Raw genomic sequence first — 22,256 nt, 5'->3', positions numbered from 1 at the left:
TTCTAAATACAATAGTTATTATTTGGAAAGTGCGGCTGTGGACATTTTTGTACGCAGCTCTTGGCATGTATATCTAGGAGTTTTCCTGTATATAAATCTAGAAGTGGAATTATTGTGTCATTAGAGTACTGATATGTTTTAACTTTAGTAGGTAAAATCAACTGTTTTCCACAACAGTTGCTCTAATTTAATTTCCACTAGCAGTGTATATTAGGTTGGTATAAAAGTAATTGCTGTTTTGGACCAGAAATTTTAAATCATTACAACTAGGCTCAAATACATCTTTATTAATCAAAATAGGAGCCATCACAGTCAACATATTTTTGCCAAGAAAATAAGTTGATTCTCGTGGCATAGAATCCCATACTTCGGGATCCAGCGTTCTTGGAAAGTGTTTTCTGCCTCATGCTGGTTGCGGAAGTGTTTTCCCTGCAAAAGGTTGTTGGGATGTTTGAAGACGTGGTAGTTTGTTGGCAAGAAATCAGGCAAATATGGAGGCTAAGGCAACACTTCCTAGGCCAATTTGTTCAACTTTTGAAGAGCTGGTTGTGCAGAGTGGGGTCGGGTATCGTCATGGAGAAGAATTGGGCGCTTTCTGTTGACCAGTGCCAGCTGCAGGCGTTGCAGTTTTTGCTGCATCTTATCAATTTGCCGAGCATACTTCTCAGCTGTAATGGTTTCACCTGGATTCAGAAAGTTGTAGTGGATCAGACCAGCAGCGGACCAACAAACAGTGACCATAACCTCTTTTGGTGCAAGTTTGATTTTGGAATGTGCTTTGGAACTTCTTCTTGGTCCAACTACTAAGCTGGTCATCTCTGGTTATTGTATAAAATCCACCTTTCTGTTGCATATCAGGGTCCGATTGAGAAATGGTTCGTCATCGTTGTATAGAATAAGAGAAGTCAACATTTCAGAATGATGATTTTTTTCACGTTCGGTCAGCTCATGAGGCATGAGTTTTTTCACCTTTCCTCTTTGCTTCAAATACCAATCAACCACAGAATGGTCGACGTTGAGTTCTTGGGCAACTTCTCGTGTAGTTATAGATGATGCTCTCGGTTGGTTGTTGTCAGCTTCCAATTACTGGCTACTATATACTTCATCTGCAAGGCTCTCGTCTCCTTTGCAAAACTTCTTGAACCACTGCTGCACTGCGTGGTCATTAGCAGTTCCTGGGCCAAATGCGTTGTTGATGTTGCGAGTTGTGACCACTGCTTTATGACCCATTTTGAACTCGAATAAGAAAATCGGTTGAATTTGCTTCTTGTCTAACATCATTTCTATAGTCTAAATAAATATAAAATAAACAGCGAGTAATAAATCATTGGCAGAAAAACATAAAGGGAGAAATGCACGTTAAAACGGTGTATAACATAACCACATTTATTTAAGAATGTATTCCAGTATCAAACTGCAAAGTTCAACAGTCAGTTCTGTTCAGTCACTCAGTTGTGTCCGAATCTTTGGGACCCCATAGACTGCAGCTCACCAGGCTTCCCTGTCACCAACTCCCGGAGCTTGCTCAAACTCATGTCCATTGAGTCAGTGATGCCATCTAGCCATTTCATCCTCTGTCATCCCCTTCTCTTGCCTTCAATCTTTCCCAGCATCAGGGTCTTTTCCAATGAGTCAGTTCTTCGCATCAGGTGGGCAAAGTATTGGAGTTTCAGCTTCAGCATCAGTCCTTCCAATGAATATTCAGGTCTGATTTCCTTTAGGATTGACTGGTTTGATCTCCTTGCAGTCCAAGAGAATCTCAAGAGTCTTCTCCAACACCACAGTTCAAAAGCATCAATTCTTCAGCACATGTTAGTGTGTGTGTGTGTTTTAATTTGATATTTAGGAGTTCTTTATGTACTTTGATACTAATCCTTTATCAGTTATGTGAATTGCAAACATCTGGTGCTAGTTTGTAATGTTTTCACTTTCTTTAAAGTAAAGTGAAAGTGAAGTCGCTCATTTGTGTCCTACTCTTCGTGACCACCTGGACTGCAACCTACCAGGTTCCTCCGTTCGTGGGGTTTTCAAGGCAAGAGTACTGGAATGGGTTGCCATTGCCTTCTCTGTCATTACTCCCAGACATAACCAATTAGGTCATATCTTCTTATTTTCAATAAGCAGTCAGCACTTCTCAAATAATGTAGAACATTGATTTCCAGGTATTTATCTCTGTATGTTATTTATCCAAATAGATTTACATTGGAATTGAGCACTTTAGAAATGTATTAATAACAAAAATATATTAAACACTCATAATTGGAAAGTACTTAAGTTTAATGTAGTCAAATTTATTCCTTTTCCTTTTATAGCCAGTGCTTTTTATGTTTTGTTTAAAAAAAATTTTCCCTACTCTATGGCTAAATTATATTCACACATATATTTTTAAAGTTTTGTTTCTGCACTTAAATGTTTAATCCATCTGGAGTTGATTTTTGTATATGATGTGAGAAAGAAATTCAGTTTGGTTCTTTTCCCAAATGGATAACCCTGTTTTCTCAGTTCCATTTATTGAAGTCTCTCAGTCCACGTCAATTTGGCATGCTTCTTGTATAATAGACAAAGTTCTATAGGCCTGTTTCTGGGCTCTTTATTCTTTTCCACTGTCAGTTTATCAAGTTTTCAACCAACATAACATGGTCTTAATTTCCGTAGCTTCATTAAAAATCTATAGGTGGTTGGGGAAACACCCCTCTGTACTTCCCTTTTTCAGAAGTGAAGTGTCATGATTTTTCTTGGTCTTTTCCTTCCATACTTAATTTTTAAAAATCAACATAATATCCCTACTGTAATATAAAGAGGAAATAGATGAAAAATGGTTTACAGTAAAATAGCATGTAGTGTAATATATTTAAGTGCTTAATCACACTAACACCAGAAGAGCATCCCCACAAATATTCGAAGTGCCGCCTTAGAGTAGTGCAGCACCCACTGAGAACTGACAGGCTGGAGAGGTGGGGTGATCCTATGCACAAGCCTTAAAGATTCAGTAGGATTCAAGCTAGCAGATCTGAGAGAGAGGTAGAATTGCAGTGCGAAAGTGAAAAGAAAAAACCTCACCTGGTATATTTGTAGAAAATTCATCCTGCTGAAACCTGGTGTAAGTTGGAAAGATTTCTCTGAATGGGTTTGTATGTTTAGGACATGTGACACAGGCCATGATTACTGAGTACCTCTATCACAACCACTTGGCTGGGATAGGCCAACACACAGCTGACCTATCTACTTTCCTTTGAACAAATCATCTAGAGTCTAAATTAAGTTCTGAGAATGCAAACCAATAAACCACAGCAGTAAATCCAGCTTTAATAAAAATGAAAGAGGTTTCCTGCATTTTACTTGAAGCCGTAACTTTATTAAGTACATTTACCTTGTATTTTATTAAGCACATTTGTAATAACCTTTTTCTTTAATTGGAAAGTATTTCCTATTGTTTCATCCTATTGCACTGAGGATGGCTTGGATCTTTTGGAAATTTGAACATTTTAAGAGCACAGTTGTTATTGCCTGATAAAATCAGGTAGTAGGAGAGTGGACAGGGCCCTGCTTGACTATATGGTAACTAAGCTGGCCTAGTTTTGTTAGGTAAGGGTCCCTGGGTTACGTTTCATTCTGTTTACCGTATAGGGAAGGAGCTGAGGGGGGATCTATTCACTTGTCTTTATAGTAATTAGTTTCCCTATACCTTTAAGGGTTTGAATAGTAATTGCCTTTAGAGATAGAATAGCCAGTGGGGTTTTTTTTGACAGTTAATAAGACAGTGGTGTTAGGACCTCCTTGAAGTTTTCATGGTTAATGTTGATGTTGAGAGCGAATATTCACATCATGTGTTTCATAGTCTGAAAAACCATGTAACTTATACAAATTTGTGAAGGACTTTGAGCCTGACTCTAAACACAGCACTTCTGAAAATGCGCAATATTATTTGATTGAGACGTTCACTGTATCCAAGCCATACTCTTCTATGACATTTTAAATGTTTTTTACTTCTGACAGAGTCCAGAATTCTCCTACTCTAGGTCTTCCAACTTCCTCAAATACAACTAAGGGCATCTAGTATAAGGAGAAGTATATTTGGGACATAAAAAGTAATTTGTTTATCTGAAATTCAGATTTAATTGGGCATTCCTTATTTTATCTGGAGACCCTTCTCCACCCCAGATTTTTGTACTCAGATTTTTCACTTCCCCTGAATTCTTGGTTTCTCTTGTATATTACTCCTTGTTGCATATCCCCTCTTTAGGTTTATGTGGTTTAGTCGCTAAGTGGTGTCCAACTCTTGCAACCCCATGGACCATAGCCTGCCAGGCTCCTCCAGAATTCATGAGATTCTCCAGGCAAGAATACTGGAGTGGGTTGCCATTTACTTCTCAACCTGGGTTGAGACCCAACCTGGGTCTCCTGCATTGCAGGCAGATTCTTTACCAACTGAGCTACGAGGGAAGCCTTTAGGTTATGGTCTTATACAAATATGGAATATGCTCATTTTCCTTACTCTCTCCCAGATTCCATTCCCAGCAGGTACTGAGTAGGAGAAACACTGAAGAGGGGGATATACGTGAGAATAACTGTGTTAAAGAGAAGCTGTAAAACTCTGTCTCTTATCCTAGATACAATGTATAGGTGTGCGTGGAAAAGAAATTGAGTTTGTTTGGGTGCCTGTATGTATGGCGTGGGCTTGTCTGGTGGCTCAGTGGTAAAGGCTGCCTGCCAATACAGGAAACACGGGTTTGATTCCAGGGTTGGGAAGATCCCCTGGAGAAGGAAATGGCAACCCACTCTAGTATTCTTGCCTGGGAAATCCCATGGACAGAAAGGCCTGGTGGGCTACACTCCGGGGGGAGGGTGGTGCAAAGAGTTGGATAAGACTTAGAGATTAAACAACAATATGTGCAACATATTTTGCTATTTTGAACTAATTTAGATGGTCTTCATTTATTAATAATGATCATTATTTTTAAACCTATAGCTTTTTTCACTGAGCACATTTAATCCTGCTTGTAATATGAGACTGATGTCCAGAACAGAAAAAACAACTTTATATTGAAAACATTAACCATTACTATTCTAAAAAGTCCATCTGTCATATCCTTCGCTGTGAGTTTCTCACTCACTTTCTCATTTCCTTGAATCTTCGATTCCCTTCTGTTGCTGGGCCATCCCTTCTCATCTCTCCTAGCTTATCCTCTTTCCTGCGCACCCCATTCCTCCAACACTGCTCCTAGAAACTAAAAAACCCTCACTTTATAAACTTCTTGTCTCCATCCCACCTATGTCCTGAGGACCATCTTGCTTCAACCAAAATGATGTATTGGAATGTTTTGGTAAACAAAAGACAAATCTCCACCTGGTGAGCTCTGCTGCTAACTTCTAAAAGAATGTTCCCCTCCCCACTGCTGTTATTAAAGGGCAGAGAGATGGGAATCATAAATGCCAGTTGAGCCAAGAGGATGAAAAATGGACAGACCATCGATGGTCCTTTGGATTAATTTAAAGCCACTGTGGAATGAGGGCTGAAGATCAGAAGCTGATGAAGCTGCCCAAGTGAAACTTCATTGGTCCTCAATGGAGATGCCCAAGCCAAGTGACAAGGCGAGGCTCTGAGGGGACAGGAGGAGGCCTTCCTTGACCTCCAGCTTCCTTCTGGTGCCTGGAGTATATCTGGCTGGCACCCAGGGACAGATAAAAGTGTCCTTCGGACGAGCAGTGTCCTCTTCAGGCTGGGTTGTGAGCAGAGGGGAAACCAGTGCTGAAGAAAGACAGGGGACCACTGTTAACAGGCCGGTTCTCAGACCCTTATGAGGCTTCCTTTTAGGTCCCTAGGGGGATCTAGGGCACACTATGATGAGTGCCAAAAAAGAGGTCGAGACAGAAATCACACCTGATCATTGAATCTACAGAGAAGGCATTAATTAACTAGACCTTGAAGGAATTCTCACAGGCAGTCTTGCTTTGAGAAATCACATCTGTTATGAAAAGAGAAGTGCATCCATGTATGTAATTTTTTTTTAGTATTGTTGTTGCTAGCTAATGGATATAAAGACAATGACTTCCTGCTAAGGAAAAGACTGCATTGCTCCTAGTGAATCATGATAAATTCTCTCCCTGTGTTTTTTAACAGGTAGGTTAGTAATGTTGGTAGCTTACAAATGAGAACACTCGGGCGAGCATGAGAACTGAAATAGCCCACTGAGACAGTGGCTGTGGGCCATGTTAATTCATTCTACCTTCATGGAATCTAGGAGTACAGATTTTTTGTGACCCACAGAGAAATGTTTTTAAAAACCCACTTCCCAAAGAAGAAAAGCAAGCAGACAAATAAAACTCCCACCAGTATTGGGAAAAAAAAAAAAAAAAAAACCAGCCAAGATGTGTCTCTGAGGGTCATAGAGGCAGAAAGTCTGTCACCTCCACCCTGGGAGCTGCATTCATTACAGCTCAACAGAGTGACTCTGCCTCCCACTTAGAACCTTCTCTAGGTGTGTGGAGGAAACGCTGCCAGCTCCGGGTGGCCGCATGAGAAGGAACTCCATTTGGTGGATGGACATTTTTAAAACCTGGTACATATGTTAGCCATTTTTATGGCATTTAAATTGTGGGGGGATCTGTGAAGTGAATGCGCAATAAAACCTTTCACAATAACCCATGTGGAAAATCATCTAATCCAACCCCTGGAGGTCAAAAGTCACAGTAACATATTGCTTTATACCATGAAAAAGAATTAAGAGTTCTCAATTCTTTAAGGGACAGCTTGCTTTTCCCTTTGTTCTTTATAGACTGGTGCTCCAGATTTGGGGTGGAAGGTAAATTGTGTGAAATGGCGGTGTTGGGCTGAGGTAGGGCAGGGAGGCCTCCCCTGGCAGGTGGAACCTAGGGAGTGCTTTGCCAGTCATTTCCAAAGTAGCATCATTTCTCTGCCACCATTTTGCCATCCTCAGGACGAAGACTTTCTTCCCAAGGGATACAGAGGGGAGAAAAAAGAGAGCTAGCACAAGGAAGTCAGACACATAAGTCAGAGCAGGATGTCACAGTGAGGTATGTAAGAGTATGTATACCCCCCCAAACTCCCACAGTTTGGGGGGGTATATAAGAGATACTTACTTTTGTTTATTTTGTTATGTTTACTGAGACGTATGCATGGGAAAGAAAGTACAGCCTTCAGAACACTAGGGATCCCTTTTATTTTCTCTTGAAGAAATATAATGATCTAATTGAAAATAAAAACTTATAAGAGTTCTAGGACACATTCTTACTGATTTGTACTTTGACAACTAAGTGAAAAGTGGAAGTGTTAGTCGCTCAGTCATGTCCAGCTCTTTGCAACCCTATGGACTGTAGCCTGCCAGGCTTCTCTGTCCATGGGATTCTCTAGGCAAGAATACTGGAGTGAGTAGCCATTCCCTTCTCCAGGGAACCTTCCCAAGCCAGGGATCTTCCCAACCCAGGGATCAAACCCAGGTCTCCCACATTGCAGATGGATTCTTTACCAGCTGAGCCACCAGGGAAGTCCTTGAGGACTAAAGCCTCAGTCATTTAGCTATATGAGATTCTAAAAAATAAAGTCTTAGGGCCAAAAAACACTTGCAGTTTCTCAGTAACTTCTGAAAAATGACTAGTAAGTTTGTTGCCATTTGAAAACTTCTATTACAGAAGTTTTTTTTTTTTTTTAATAATTTCCTAAAACAGGCTGCTAATGAAGTCAGCATGCTCTTCAGCCCTTTTTAATCTTTTCTACCCAGTTGTTTTAAAATTTGAGACTTAAAGTACATCTGAATAGCATGAAATGCTTGGTTAGAATTGTTTAAAGAGAAAGAACAGAGTTAGTATTAACAATCAGAAAACCATCAGATGTCAAATTCTTATCTCCAATAACTGAGAAACAGTCATTCTCATTCTCACTGTGTGATGGTCTAAGGTCTGCCCGAGGAATGACACAGGCATTCAGGCCATGCTCACTGACCTCAGAGCAATCCCAGACCACTTTTGAATGAATAGAGATATATAAACAGTGTTCTGTCTGCCTGATTCTAAACACTTTCACACATAGTTCATTTCATTGAAGGGCTTCCCTGGTGGCTCAGATGGTAAAGAATCTGTCTGCCCCATGGACAGAGGAACCTGGTGGGCTACAATCATGGGGTCACAAAGAGTTGGACACAACTGAGTGACTAAGCACAGCACAGCGTAGAGGATGTGCAGATAAAGGGGCTGATCCGTGGATTGCATTTTCTCTTCTAAACTGGTTGTCCGTGTGATTCCAGGGATTTGAACTGTACCATTTTCAGAATAGGGCTTCTCTTATGGCTCAGTTGGTAAAGTATCTGCCTGCAATGCGGGAGACCTGGGTTCCGTCTCCTGGGCTGGGAGACCTGGGCTGGGAAGATTCCCTGGAGAAGGGAAAGGCTACCCACTCCAGTATTCTGGTCTGGAGAATGCCAAGTCCATAGGGTCACAAAGAACTGGACACAACTGAGTGACTTTCACTTTCATTTTCAGAATAAGCCTCTAAGTTCTTGGTTGTGGTCCCTTTACTGGGCTGAATTGTAGGAAACTTTGGCACAAAACTCTCATTTTACAGATGATGATACAGGTTCATAGAGATGTGGAGAGGAGTAACTTTTCCATTCAACAAACTAGGACAAGAACCAAAGTCACTTGAGTTTAATCGCCGTGCGTTGAATGCATTACTGGCTCAGTGTGTTTGACTCTTTGCGACCCTGTGGACTGTAGCCTGCCCTGCTTTTCTATCCATGGGACCATGCCTTTCACTAAATAGTTGCATAATTGAGGGTCAGATAATTTAATTAGGATTTAAGTTATCTAGTTTGGACCTCTTGCTTTTATAAAATCAAGGTGTTTGGGGATTTAATATGCTTTCCTTCTTGGTCACCACATTCCTGCATTCTCTCCACTATATTATATCTTTGATTTCATTCTTTAATTCATTCATTCGTCCCATAGTAAAGGGTGATTGTTTGGAAACAGCTGCCCATGAGATTCATATTTCTCAGCCTGCTCTCTACCACCCTTTCACCCCTTTCATCCAGCTGGGGCCATTTCATACCAATGTGATATGCTTGAACAAGAAGCATGTCACTTCCAGGCAGAAATAATCATGAAGCAGGTATATCATTTTCATCTTTTCTTCCCATCTGCTGACTGAAATAGTACCTAAAGGTCTAGGGGATGGCAGAGCCACCCGGTGGAAGGAATCTGAGTCTTCAACAACCCTGTGGAAGGCTGCCTGCTGAAAAACAGCACTGGATTGTTACATGCATGAGAAACAAATTTGTGTCTTTTTTTTTTTGGCCATGAGACTCGGCATGTGAGATCTTAGTTTCCCAACCAGTGATCAAACCCACGCCCCCTTCAATGGAAGCTTGGAGTCTTAAATAACCACCAGACTGCCAGGAAAGTCCAAACTTCTCTGTCTTAAATTTTGTTGAAACAACTAACATCACCCTGACTAATGCACTTAGGCAACAGGCATTTAAATACTGACTATATGCATGGTTTTATGTTGAGTAGAAGGGACCCATCTTTGAATAACACACACTTTCTGCCGTCAAAGAGTTCAGTCCCGTAGGAGAAGACATAATAGGTGTACCAACAGTCGCAATACAGTGTGGTCAGGGCCGTGATAAACATGCGATAGTGTGAGAGAACATAGTCTTGGGCATTTTAGGAAACGCTCCCGACAGAAGTACCATTTAAGTCAAGTGCTAAAGCAAAGCATATTCGATGGTTATAAACCAAATGTTTTCTATTGCCCCCCAAATTCATAAGTTGAAGCCTTAACCTTCAATGTGGTATTTGGAGATAGGGCCTTTGGAAGGTGGAGTTGGATGAGGTCATGAGAGTGGGACCTTCATGGTGGGATTAGTGTCTTCATAGAAGAGGAAGAGAGATTTCTCTCTTCTTCACCCTGTGAGGACAGAGCAGGAATGCAGCTATCTGCAAGTCAAGAAGAGAGTCCTCAGTAGAATCCAACCATGCTGGCACCCTGACCTTGGACTTCCAGCCTCCAGAACTGTGGGAAATGAATTTCTGTTGTTTAAGCCACCCAGTCTGTGGTATTTTGTTATGAGAGCTCCTACTGACTGAGACAGATGGGGTTTTCTTTCCAAGGGACCCAGCCTTTATTTCTGACCCAGGAATAAGATAGAGCATGACATATTCAAGAAGCTTTGTGGCTGCCGCAGAGGATGGAGAGAGAGGCTGGAACTTCAGGAAGAGCCTCTCATTGCACTAAAGCCCCTGAATAATACCCCTAGGACGTTGGGATGTCGGCTTCGGTTGGGCCTGCCTTGAAGAGGCACCAGAGGATAATGGGATGCGCAGAGACGGACCTGTGGGCATGGCCTAAAGGTTAGGCAGGAAGGGGGTTGGCCAAAAATGGTACTAGGGGTATCCATAGCTTCCTTAACAAAGATACCCAAAAACTAACAGCTTGCAGACCAATTGGATTTGATAAAATTTAGGAATGATAAGCACCTCCAAAAAATAGAGTTCACTTACTAGTAACATTGTTATGCAGACCTGGGCTTCAACTCATATGTATGAAAACAGAATAGTATGTGGGCCTTAAGCTTGGCGGTGAAAGCAGTGCTTCAGGGCCACAGCAGGACTTTGGGTTAAATACTAATGGATTCCTCACTCTAGAGAGAGAAGTCATTATTTGCATTGTGATTTCTTACTTGGCAGTTAACCAGAGGAAATAAATCAGAAATCTCCGAACCCATTTTCCAAAGAACATCATCTGGTGGACTTTCTAAATTGTCTTTATGCTAGGCTTTTCCTCACCCTCAAATCTTTACAAAAGAGGGAAGAAAAACAACAGAGGTTCCCTTCTCTCAAATCTTGTCTAATCCTTTCATAATTCAAGATCACAGAGCTGCTGTAAAAACCCAGCCTCACTGCTGTGCTCATTCCCCATGTGCTTGGCAGAGCAAGCAATTCCATTTACCAGCACTCCAGCAAGCGGGCAGTGATAAATAAAGCTGCCACCCTCCGCTTGCCCACCGTGTTGAAAATGACACATTGGACAAGTGGGTCTCTATTGCCTCCACTTTTTTCATAAAAAGGCAAAATGGTCTGCAAATGCAGTAAATCTTAATTTCTAATATAAACTCCAAACACAGAAAAAAAAAAATTCATAGGCCAGTTTAGACTGGAGTGAATTTGATGATCAGATGGTGAGAGTTTGAATACTAAAGAGATAAACAGTCTGAAAACAAATTCCAGGAGCCACCTGGATATGTGGGGCTTTTCCTTCTTGAAGCAAGTTTGTCTTCTCCCCATGTGACTTTATTGGAAACTAAAATCACAAAACAGGCAAAGTCAACATGAAAAAAGTTAAGTTTCTAAGTTCAGAATCCCAGAATTTAAAAATTACCTCTTGTTTTGATTTTTCATACTGAGTTAGCTTTAATTAAACACTTAATTGTGTGACAAGTCCATGCCAAGTTCTTTCATGCATATCTCACTGAACTTTTGGGTCTGAATTTTCTTTTAAATCTTCCAGTCTGGAATCAAGGGTGTTCTTTTTTCATTGTGATTATTAACAGGAGAATTGACTTTGAATTACCTATAAGATGATGAACATGTTCTAGTTGGTCTACAGTAATAAATCGCTTTGCAGGATGGTTCAAGTCCTCCTCACTTCTGTCCAAACATAGTTGGGAATCCGATTTCCAGGCGCTCTGCTTCATTCACTGCGTGCTCCAATCTCATCACACAATGTTCTCATTCTCTGTGGGCACCTCATGCTTTCCTGCCTCTGTCTCCTTGCTCTCAGTTCAGTTCAGTCGCTCAGTCATGTCCGACTCTTTGCAACCCCATGAACCTCAGCACGCCAGGCCTCCCTGTCCATCACCAACTCCCGGAGTTCATCCAAACCCCTTGCTCTAGTTCAGCCGGTTGTTTGGATTGCCTGTTTCTCGTTGTCATCTCATAGTCTCTGTACCTAACCATCAGGTCCAGCTCACACTTCTTGTGTGCCATGAAGCCTACCCCAGTGCTCCTCTTCAAGGTGAAAGTCACCTTTTCTCTTCTGATTAGCCAATGCTTTTTATTAAGTTTGAAAATTGTGTTTGAAGGGATGTTCACAGTAGCATGGTTATAATAGAGAAAAAAAGAGGAAGCGATATAAGGGTGACACCTCAAAAGGGTGTCAGATAAATAAATTATTGTATTCTTATATACTGTGAAGAACAATACAGATATTTACCATGGTGTTAGAGGTGTATATTTTTACCGGTTTAGAAAGATGCCCACTATAGATTGGTAAGTTCAGCCATGATCCTATCTTTAAACACAAAAGTAATTTAAACATCACCTGCTTCAGTCTTCAGTGGCTCAAGTCTCCCTCTTCCCTCTCTACTTGCTCCAGCCCTGACCTCCAAGGTGGCCCAAGGTTGTTTCCGAAAGTCCTCAAAGGGTAAGGAGGGTAGATAACATATGCCCCCAGCTTCAGCCACAGTGCTGCAGCTGCTGTGGAAGGTTTCATTGCTTTCCTCCTAATGGAGTCCCTGCTGGGAATGATGCTGATTCACCAAAACTCATTAGTCTGTGAGCTGGTACTGAGTCCCACTGGGTACCTCAGGTGTTCCTGACCCATTTTCCTCCTTCGCCCACCATTCATGACGAGTCTTCCATGTATCAGCCCCTGAAACGAAGGAAAACAGGGCAGGATCCCTGTCCTGAAAGAGACTCCCAGACATCCAGGCTCCCGTTGCAAGCCCTGTCTCTGAGTTCCTGCTTGGAAGTAACTCTAGACTTTTAGTGCTCTGACAGCTGCCCTAGGGCAGGCAGTGTGGACAGAATTCTGCGTGAGAAGATCTGGGTTCATATCCCAGCTCTGTCACTTAACTAGCTCACCAACTTGAGGAAATCATTTTCCCCGAGGCTTAGTTTCTTCACATAAAATGGAAGTGACACTGTTACTTCCCATACAACTTCGTTGTGGAGGATACAGGATATGTGACTATCAACGTTATTCATACATCATAAAAATCTAGAAGACCATTACTAAACACAGAGTTAACCCTAACCCTACTTCTCGAACCCCTAATATCTTGTCAATCCACGTGACTTCTGAGAATTCCTAAGCTGTGGTTATTTTTTTAAATGTGCTTGTTTATTTGGCTGCACTGGGCCTCAGTTGCGGCATGCAGGATCTTTGGTCGGGCATGCGAACTCTAAGTTGCAGCAGTGTGGGATCTAGCTCCCTGACCAGGGATCGAACCTGGGCCGTTGCATTGGGAACACAGAGTCTAAGCCACTGGACCACCAGAGGAGTCCATCTAGTTTTTTTTTTTTTTTTTAAAGTAGGCCCAAGATAGAATGATACCTGCTTGGCTTCACAGATCTGGCCTTCAACTGAGAGCTCCAACCTCAGCAGTGACCTTGACCCAGAATGTTTCTCACCATGTTAGGACTAGGGTTGGCAGCACCTCTTTGTGGACCTGGCAACTCTTGGTTGGAATTCACAGCCCATCCTCAACTTCTCATCCAGCCCCCTAGACAGAATCTGGAAACCCACTACCTCACACATCAAACATGAGCCCTTCACTAAAATACAAAAATGTGCGTTCCCAGGAAACAGGATTTGAAAGGACAAACCACACTCAGGAATATTGAGGGACATTTAAGAAAAATCCCCTTTTTCTCTTACTTCTTCACTGCTGAGACTTTCTGAAGGAATTCTCTGTCCTGCTCCAGAGGCTGTAATCCCTTTTGGGTGTGTGGATTATTGTGTGTTTCCCTTGTGGGTGTCAGTTAAGTTACAAGGTATTAACAGTCCCCTGGAAGAGACATCACATCAAGGAGACGGTATTAGGTTTTGATCCTTGGCTGTGGTTCCGATTTATTTAATTTCTCTCCCCTCCCCTCACTTCCCTGCTCTCAATCTATTAAGATTTAAATCCTCAGACCCCTAATGGAGGTTGTCTAATCTGTATCTGTTTGGGGGCTATAGACACCACCATTCTTGCCCTTAGCTTTAGAGAGAGACTTTTCCTGCCATACACAAAGAGGTTGGGCATTGATGGGGAAACCTGCCACGTTCAAATACTTTGTGCTCTTTTGATTATCTTCTGCATGTGGACAAGAACTGGGCAGATCCTTACTGCTGCGGCCCAAGTAACTGGCTTAAAAGCAATACATATGGGTTTATGTTCTCATGTGTACCGTTTTCCTTTTAACACAAGTGTATCCCAGCTTCTGTATCTCAGAAGCTAGCTCTAAGCTGGATGTATGAGGGGTTTTTTGCTGGTCATTTTTCATCTTGATAAACCCAAACCCTCAGTGGATTCTGTTGATGGATGGCCTTTCTCTCTCATATTTTCTCTTTCTTGCCCTTGATTAAAAAATAATACATGTCTGTTGTAAAAAATTTAGAATGTAGGGGTGCACAAAGCAGAGCATAAAAGTCACATTAGGTTGTCATCCTGAGACAGCTAGTGATAACAATCGGTATGTCTCTTGTCTAAGATCCATTGGAGTCGGGACCATCCCATTTAGGCTCTTTTGCAAAGTACTTGTTTTCGCTTAATATATCACAGCCCGTATTACTGTGCCTGGTCAAGGATTCTCACTCTTCAATACAGTTCTTTCTGGCCATGGAACACTAAGAGCTCCTGTCTGCACCAGCTCCTTTGGGTAGACCTTGTCTGGCTCCTGGGTTGGAAGCAATGACCTAACTCCTGGGGCTGGGTACAGGCTCATTGGAGACACTATCCCAGTTCCGAACATGGCTGTATGCTCTCAGAAGGAATAGTTTCCAGTGTAAAAATGTAAAGTATTTTCATGTCAAAAAGAGCCCAAGAAATCTGCTGAGGGCCCCAGATGAGAAACTTACCTATCATATCCACTGTACAAGTGTTCACAGCTTGAAATGCCTTATTTATTTACTTATGACTATTTTTAGAGCAGTTTTAGAAAGTGAAAGTGAAGTCACTCAGTCGTGTCTGACTCTTTGCGACCCCATGAACTATAGCTTAACAGGCTCCTCTGTCCATGTAATTTCCCAGGCAAGAGTACTGGAGTGGTTGCCATTTCCTTCTCCAGGGGATCTTCCCGACCCAGGGATCAAACCCAGGTCTTCTGCACTGCAGGCAGACGTTTTACCCTCTGAGCCACCAGGGAAGCCCAGAGCAGTGTTAGGTTCACAGAAATTGATCAGAAAGTATAGAGAGTTCTCATATAACACCTACCCCTTCACCAACCTCCCAATGTGCCAAATGAATGTACCAAATAAATGGTACATTTGTTACAGCTGATGAACTAGCACTGACATGTCCCTCAAAGCCCACAGTTAACAATTGAATTCAATATTGTATCTTCTATGAGTTTCAACAAATGTATGAGTATCCATCACTATAGTACCATACAGAATAGTTACACCACTCTAAATATCTCTTGTGCTCCACACGTTCATCCCTCCTTCCCCCTAAACCCATGGAAACCATGAATCTTTTTACTGTCTCCATAGTTTTGCCTTTTCTAAAATGTCATATAATTGGAATGTTTAATATGTACGTTTTAAAATTGGTTTCTTTCACATAGCAATATGAATTTAAGGTTCTTCTGTGTCTATTTATGACTTGATAGCTCATTTCTTTTTAATGCTGAATAATATTGTATTATCTGGATATTCCATAGTTTATTTTATTTTTTTTAATTTATTTTTTACTGAAGGATAATTGCTTTACAGAATTTTGCTGTTTTCTGTCAAACCTCAACCATAGGTTGAATCAGCCATAGGTATACGTATATCCCTTCCCTTTTGAAACTCCCTTCCACTCCCTCCCATCTCCCTCCCTCTAGGTTGACACAGAGCCCCTGTTTGATTTTCCTGAACCATACAGCAAATTCCCATTGGTTATCTGTTTTATATTTAGTAATGTAAGTTTACATGTTATTCTTTCCATCCATCTCACCCTCTCCTCCCCTCTCCCATGTCCATAAGTCTATTCTCTATGTCTGTTTCTCTATTGCTGCCCTGGAAATAAATTCTTCGGTACCATTCATTTTTCTAGATTCTATATATATATGTGTTAGAATACAGTATTTATATTTCTATTTCTGATTCACTTCACTCTGTATAATAGGTTCTAGGTTCATCTACCCTGTTAGAACTGACTCAAATGTGTTCCTATTTATGGCTGAGTAATATTCCATTGTGTATATATACTAAAACTTCTTTATCCATTCATCTGTCTATGGACATCTAGGTTGCTTCTATGTTCTAGCTATTGTAATAGTGCTACAATGAACAATGTGATACATGTGTCTTTTTCAATTTTGGTTTCCTAGGGTATATGCCTAGGAGTGGGATTGCTAGGTCATATGGTGGTTTTATTCCTAATTTTTTAAGGAATCTCCATACCGTCTTCCATAGTGGCTTTATCAATTTACTTTCCCACCAACAGTGCAAGAGTGGTCCCTTTTCTCCACACCCTTTCCAACATTTATTGTTTGTAGACTTTTTGATGAGAGCCATTCTGACTGGTGTGAGGTGATATCTCATCATAGTTTTGATTTGCATTTCTCTAATAATGAGCGATGTTGAGCATCTTTTCAGGTGTTAGCTATCTGTATGTCTTCTTTGGAGAAATGTCTGTTTAGGTCTCTTTCCACTTTTTGATTGGGTTGTTTATTTTTCTGGTATTGAGTTGTATGAGCTGCTTGTATATTTTGGAAATTGATCTTTTGTCAGTTGCTATTATTTTCTCCCGTTCTGAGGGTTGTCTTTTCACCTTGCTTATAGTTTCCTTTGCTGTGCAAAAGCTTTTCAGTTTAATCAGGTCCCACTTGTTTACTTTTGTTTTTATTTCTGTTACTCTAGAAGGTGGGTTATAGAGGATCTTGTTTTGATTTATGTCATCAAGTGTTCTGCCTGTGTTTTCCTCTAAGAGTTTTATAGTTTCTGGTCTTACATTTAGGTCTTTAATCCATTTTAAGTTTATCTTTGTGTATGGTGTTAGGAAGTGTTCTGCTGCTGCTGCTGCTAAGTCGCTTCAGTCACGTCCGACTCTGTGCAACCCCATAGACGGCAGCCCACCAGGCTCCCTCATCCCTGGGATTCTCCAGGCAAGAACACTGGAGTGGGTTGCCATTTCCTCCTCCAATGCATGAAAGTGAAAAGTGAAAGTGAAGTCATTCAGTCGTGTCCGACTCTTAGTGACTCCATGGACTGCAGCCAGGACTCCATGGACTGCAACCAGGCTCCTCTGTCCATGGGATTTTCCAGGCAAGAGTGCTAGAGTGGGGTGCCAGTGCCTTCTCCAAGTAAGTATTCTAATTTCATTCTTTTACATGTAGCTGTTCAGTTTTCCCAGCACCATTTATTGAAGAGGTTGTCTTTGCCCCACTGTATATTCTTGCCTCCTTTGTCAAAAATAAGGTACCCAGAGGTGCATAGGTTTATTTCTGGGCTTTCTATCTTGTTCCATTGGCCTATATTTCTGTTTTTGTGCCAGTACCATACTGTCTTGATGACTGTAGATTTGTACTATAACCTGAAGTCAGGCAGCTTGATTCCTCCAGCTCCATTCTTCTTTCTCAAGACTGCTTTGGCTATTTGGAGTCTTTTGTGTTTCCATATGAATCGTGAAATTTTTTGTTCTAGTTCTGTAAAATATGCCATTGGTAATTTGGAGGGATCACATTGAATCTGTAGATTGCATTTGGTAGTTTAGTCATTTTCACAACATTGATTCTTCCTACCCAGGAACATGGCATATCTCTCCATCTGTTTATGTCACCTTTGATTTCTTTCATTAGTGTCTTATAATTTTCTGTGTACAGGTCTTTTGTCTCCTTAAGTAAGTTTATTCCTAGATATTTAATTCTTTTTGTTGCAGTGGTGAATGGGATTGATTCCTTAATTGCTCTTTCCGATTTTTCATTGTTAGTGTATAGAAACGCAAGTGATTTCTGTGTATTGATTTTGTATCCTGCAACTTTGCTAAATTCACTGATTAGCTCTAGTAATTTTCTAATACTATCTTTGGGGTTTCCTACATATAATATCATGTCATCTGCAAACAGTAAGAGCTTTACTTCTTTTTTTCCAATCTGGATCCCTTTTATTTCTTTTTCTTCTCTGATTGCTGTAGCTAGGACTTCCAGAACTATGTTGAATAATGGTGGTGAAAATGGACACCCTTGTCTTGTTCCTGATCTTAGGGGAAATGCTTTCAGTGTTTCACCATTGAGAATAATGTTTGCTGTAGGCTTATCATATATAGCCTTTACTATGTTGAGGTTGGTTCCTTCTATGCCCATTTTTTGAAGAGTTTTAATCATAAATACGTGCTGAATTTTGTCAAACAAAGGCTTTTTCTGCATCTATTGAGATGATCATATGGTTTTTATCTTTCAATTTGTTAATATGGTGTATCACATTGATTCTGTATATTGAAGAACCCTTGCATCCCTGGAATAAACCCAACTTGATCATGGTGTATGAGCTTTTTGATGTGTTGCTGAATTCTGTTTGCTAAAATTTTGTTGAGGATCTTTGCATGTATGTTCATCAGTGATATTGGCCTGTAGTTTTCTTTTTTTGTGTTGTCTTTGTCTGGTTTTGATCTCAGGGTGATGATGGGCTCATAGAAAGAGTTTGGAAGTGTTCCTTCCTCTGCAATTTTTTGAAAGAGTTTTAAAAGGATGGGCATTAGCTCATCTCTAAACATTTGATAGAATCACAGTTTATTTTTACTTTCGAGTTTTAGCAGTTATGCATAAAGCTGCCTTAAACATTGATGTGCAGGTTTTCTGGGGGTGGGGAATAAGCTTACAACTCCTTTGGGTATATACCAAGGAGCATGATTGCCAAAACTTATGGTAAGAGTAGGTTTAGTTTTGTAAGAAACTGCCAACCTGTCTTTCAAAGTGGCTGTTCCATTTTTATTCCTACCAGCAATGTCTGAGGGTTCTGCTGCTCCATGTCTTGTCAGCACTTGGTATTGTCATTGTTTTTAATTTTAGCCATTCTAGTTGGTAGAGATAACCATTCCCCACCCCCGCCTCCTTTTTCTCTTTTGGTAAAGATAAAAAGACTTTCCTGGTTGGAATTGCCTGAAAATGAGTGTGTGAATCTGAATCTAATTATGCTATATTCTCTCTGTTCTTAAGCAGATGAATGCTAACTTCTGAGAGTCATACAGTTGCCCTTTAGCCTCTCTGTGTCAGCAGCATGCTTGGCACCTTGGAGGTATTTAGCAAATATTTACTGGCTGCATGGCTGTCAATGATCTGGCTACCTCTGCTTTTGAAAACCATAAGGGATCTATTTGGAGAGGTTTAGACCAGCACATAGGCCTGTGCATACATATGTACGTGTATATGCACACACACAAAAAAACAGCAGGCACTCTTCTGCACAGTCGAGAATCATATTGTCAGGACTTTTGAACCCTGGACTCTCAGTACCTCCAAATGCTGGTCTTGCTCTGTAAGTGGTAATAAATGAAGAATATTTTTGGTGATGTTTTATTTTGGACAATAATCAGGCCCAGTATTATCTTTGGGTCTCAGACAATGAAAAGTCACTCTTCCTATTGCCACCCACACAAAGAAGTCCCAAGCTGTGTGGACACTCACATCTTGAGGTGATAGAAGCAAAGGCTGATGTAGCTGTGATTGCCACCCCTCTCCTTTGTTTTTATTTTCCTTCTATCACTGTCCTTCCAGGAGTGTCCTTGGAAGCAACGAAACCTAACATTTATTGAGTCTCCTGGAGGTAAACGTATCCCCCATTGCATGTGCTCCCGTGGTGCCAATTCTGCACTATGTGCCTGGCATGTGATAGGTGGTAATCAATGTTTACTGTTGAATAATGTGCCTTTGGTCTGACATAGAAGTCTAGAGTTTGCTAGTTAAGAACCGTATAGCATTCCAGGGTTCATTGTTTGGAACTACTATTGCAGTTGTCTTGCCATAGGAGAAATCACTATAGTTTTGCCCTCAGAAGCCCAAGTCAATGACCAAATGTGGAGCCAATACTTTCCAACACCCACCTCCTGATTCTTGTCAAAAAATACACCACACATTGTAGCAATCATATTGCCAAAGCTTTACAGCATCTATAAATTGAAAACTACTGCCTTTGACAGTTATGGGCCTGTGTCAACACCAGATCTTGTTGACCCTTCTGGAATGTGTTTGCAAATACACCATGCCAGCCTTGGAAGTTGTTGACATCAGAGGCTGTAAGCTAGTTAGATGTGGCCCCAGAGCATTGTGGGTCTTACTGTCTAGGAGGATTCTTTTTTTTTCTTAAATCCTTCTTTCCTTTGATTTTGTCCCAGGGCGAGAGCTGTCTTGGTTGCCACATTTGGCAGACAATAAAGTCAGTTTCAAGGAGTCCATGTTGCTGCATAAGTGATAATATCTGTGAGTCGCTTCCCTTTCTTCCCTGTTGGCAGATTGCAGTAGGAATGGCTGGAAGCACTGGGACGTGCTGGTGGTTGTGGATTGTGCTGTGGAGGAGAGTCTAAGCACACCCTGCGTGGTCTGGGCAGGGTCTGTCCCACTCTGCCAGAGCAACCATCTGGACATGGATATGGACGTGGTGTCGCCGAGACCTGTGTGGTGCCACTTTATTCTAGCATCAGGGCCCACTGTGGGCTCCCTGGCCTATGTGTCTCTGTGCATGTGTGTAATGGACTTCCTGAGAGGACTGTACATGCTTGTGCGTGTGTATGTATACATGCTCACAGTTCTAGAGGCTAGAAGTCCCAGATAAAGGTCTGATTTCTGGTGGGAGCTCCCGACTTGCAGATGGCTGCCTCCTCACTGTCCTCATGTGACACACAGAGAGAGTTCTGGTCTCTCTTACTCATCTTATAAGGATACCAATCTTACTGTGCTAGGGTCTTACCTTGTGACCTCACTTAAGCTTTACTACAGCCTTATAGGTCCTTTCTCCAAATACAGTCCCATGGGAGACTAGGGCTTCCACATCGAATTTTCAGAGACATGATCCAGTGCACAGTGTCCTGTATACAGACAGTGGGAGAAGACAGCTGTTTTACCCACTTCTTCAAAGCAGACAGATAGCAGGCATTGTTTTCATGTGAAATTTTGAGTGGTGAAAGTGGTGAAGAAAAGAGACTAGTTAGGAGGCTCTGCCCCCGGGCAGGTGAAAAACTGGAGGCCTGCAGGGTTGTGTAGAGATGAGAAATGTTCAGGGGATAAAGTGAAAGAAATCGGTACCCAATTTGACTTGGGGGGAAAGAGGAAATAAAAGGGAGACATCTAGGTGACTCAGATGAATACTATTCCTCTTTCAGTTTTTCAGGGAAGTGGAAACAGCTCCAGGACTCCCCTCTCAAGAGGGGATAGCTGGCAACAATAACAGAGTTCCCTCCTTTTCTTGATTGCCTTCACTTTCCCACCACTTGTCTCATAGTAAAATCCAGTTGATAGCAAGTTGGAGCAAACATGCGAGTGAAGAGAAAGGGGTCTGTGATTTGAGCTGGTGGACGCCTATTCACTTTGGCCACCCAGCTGTTGTCCAGCTGTCTCTTGGTAGAACCCTGTTTTCCCTTTGGGAACAAGCCTTCCCCTGTGCTCTGTGAAGTCTTGGTTGGTCTGTCAATCAAATAAAGCCAATTTCATTTGCCAGGAATCTTGAACAGCTGGATAGAGGGACAAAAAAATGGTTCAAAGAGATTAAGAAGTGTGTTTCTGCTGTTACCTGGGTCTCAGGACCTTCCCTTCTTCCTGCCCTTTCTACAACTAAGCTATTCAACCCTTCTTTTGATTTTGTGATCTACCCTGTATCCTTTCAGCAAATTCTTTTCTTAAATTTACTTGGTTTCTGTTGCTTGCAACAAGGGAACCCTAGCTAATGCCTAGAGGGTAGCAGGAAAGACCCTGTTTCTCACAGCTGGCTCTGTTTGGGAAGGAGACCCGAGGCCCCTCAACTGCCTCCTGACGGCTACTGCTGTCTCTGCCCAAGCCCCTGTGCCCATCTGCAGTGAGGACTTAGGTGTGTCTGCTGCATGTCTAAACCATTTTCACCCACCCCAGTCTTTGCTCACAATCCATCTGGGGCTTGCTTCAGCTGTCTTGCCCAGCTGTCAAACTGTGAGGAGGAGAGAGTCATAAACCAGTGGACAGTGAAAGGCCATCCACAGGCCTCCCCCCAGCAAGGGCGTGGAAAGGACAACATAGGCACTGGGCACTGAGAGAGAGGAGACATGGAGAGCCGCAAAGAAAGGGGGCGACAGGTGAACGTGGCC

At 41.7% G+C, this 22,256-nt stretch overlaps 1 pseudogene; it reads right to left on the bottom strand.

Moving 5' to 3' along the window:
• Window positions 1-287: 287 nt before the first annotated feature.
• Window positions 288-18,955, bottom strand: LOC139186531 (histone-lysine N-methyltransferase SETMAR-like; annotated as a pseudogene).
• Window positions 18,956-22,256: the final 3,301 nt, after the last annotated feature.

This window comes from Bos indicus, chromosome 2, assembly GCF_029378745.1.
Source record: "Bos indicus isolate NIAB-ARS_2022 breed Sahiwal x Tharparkar chromosome 2, NIAB-ARS_B.indTharparkar_mat_pri_1.0, whole genome shotgun sequence".
In the NCBI taxonomy this organism is placed as follows: Eukaryota; Metazoa; Chordata; class Mammalia; order Artiodactyla; family Bovidae; genus Bos; species Bos indicus.
The sequence above is the reverse complement of the archived record's forward strand: the minus strand, read 5'-3'. Positions and strand labels throughout refer to the sequence as shown.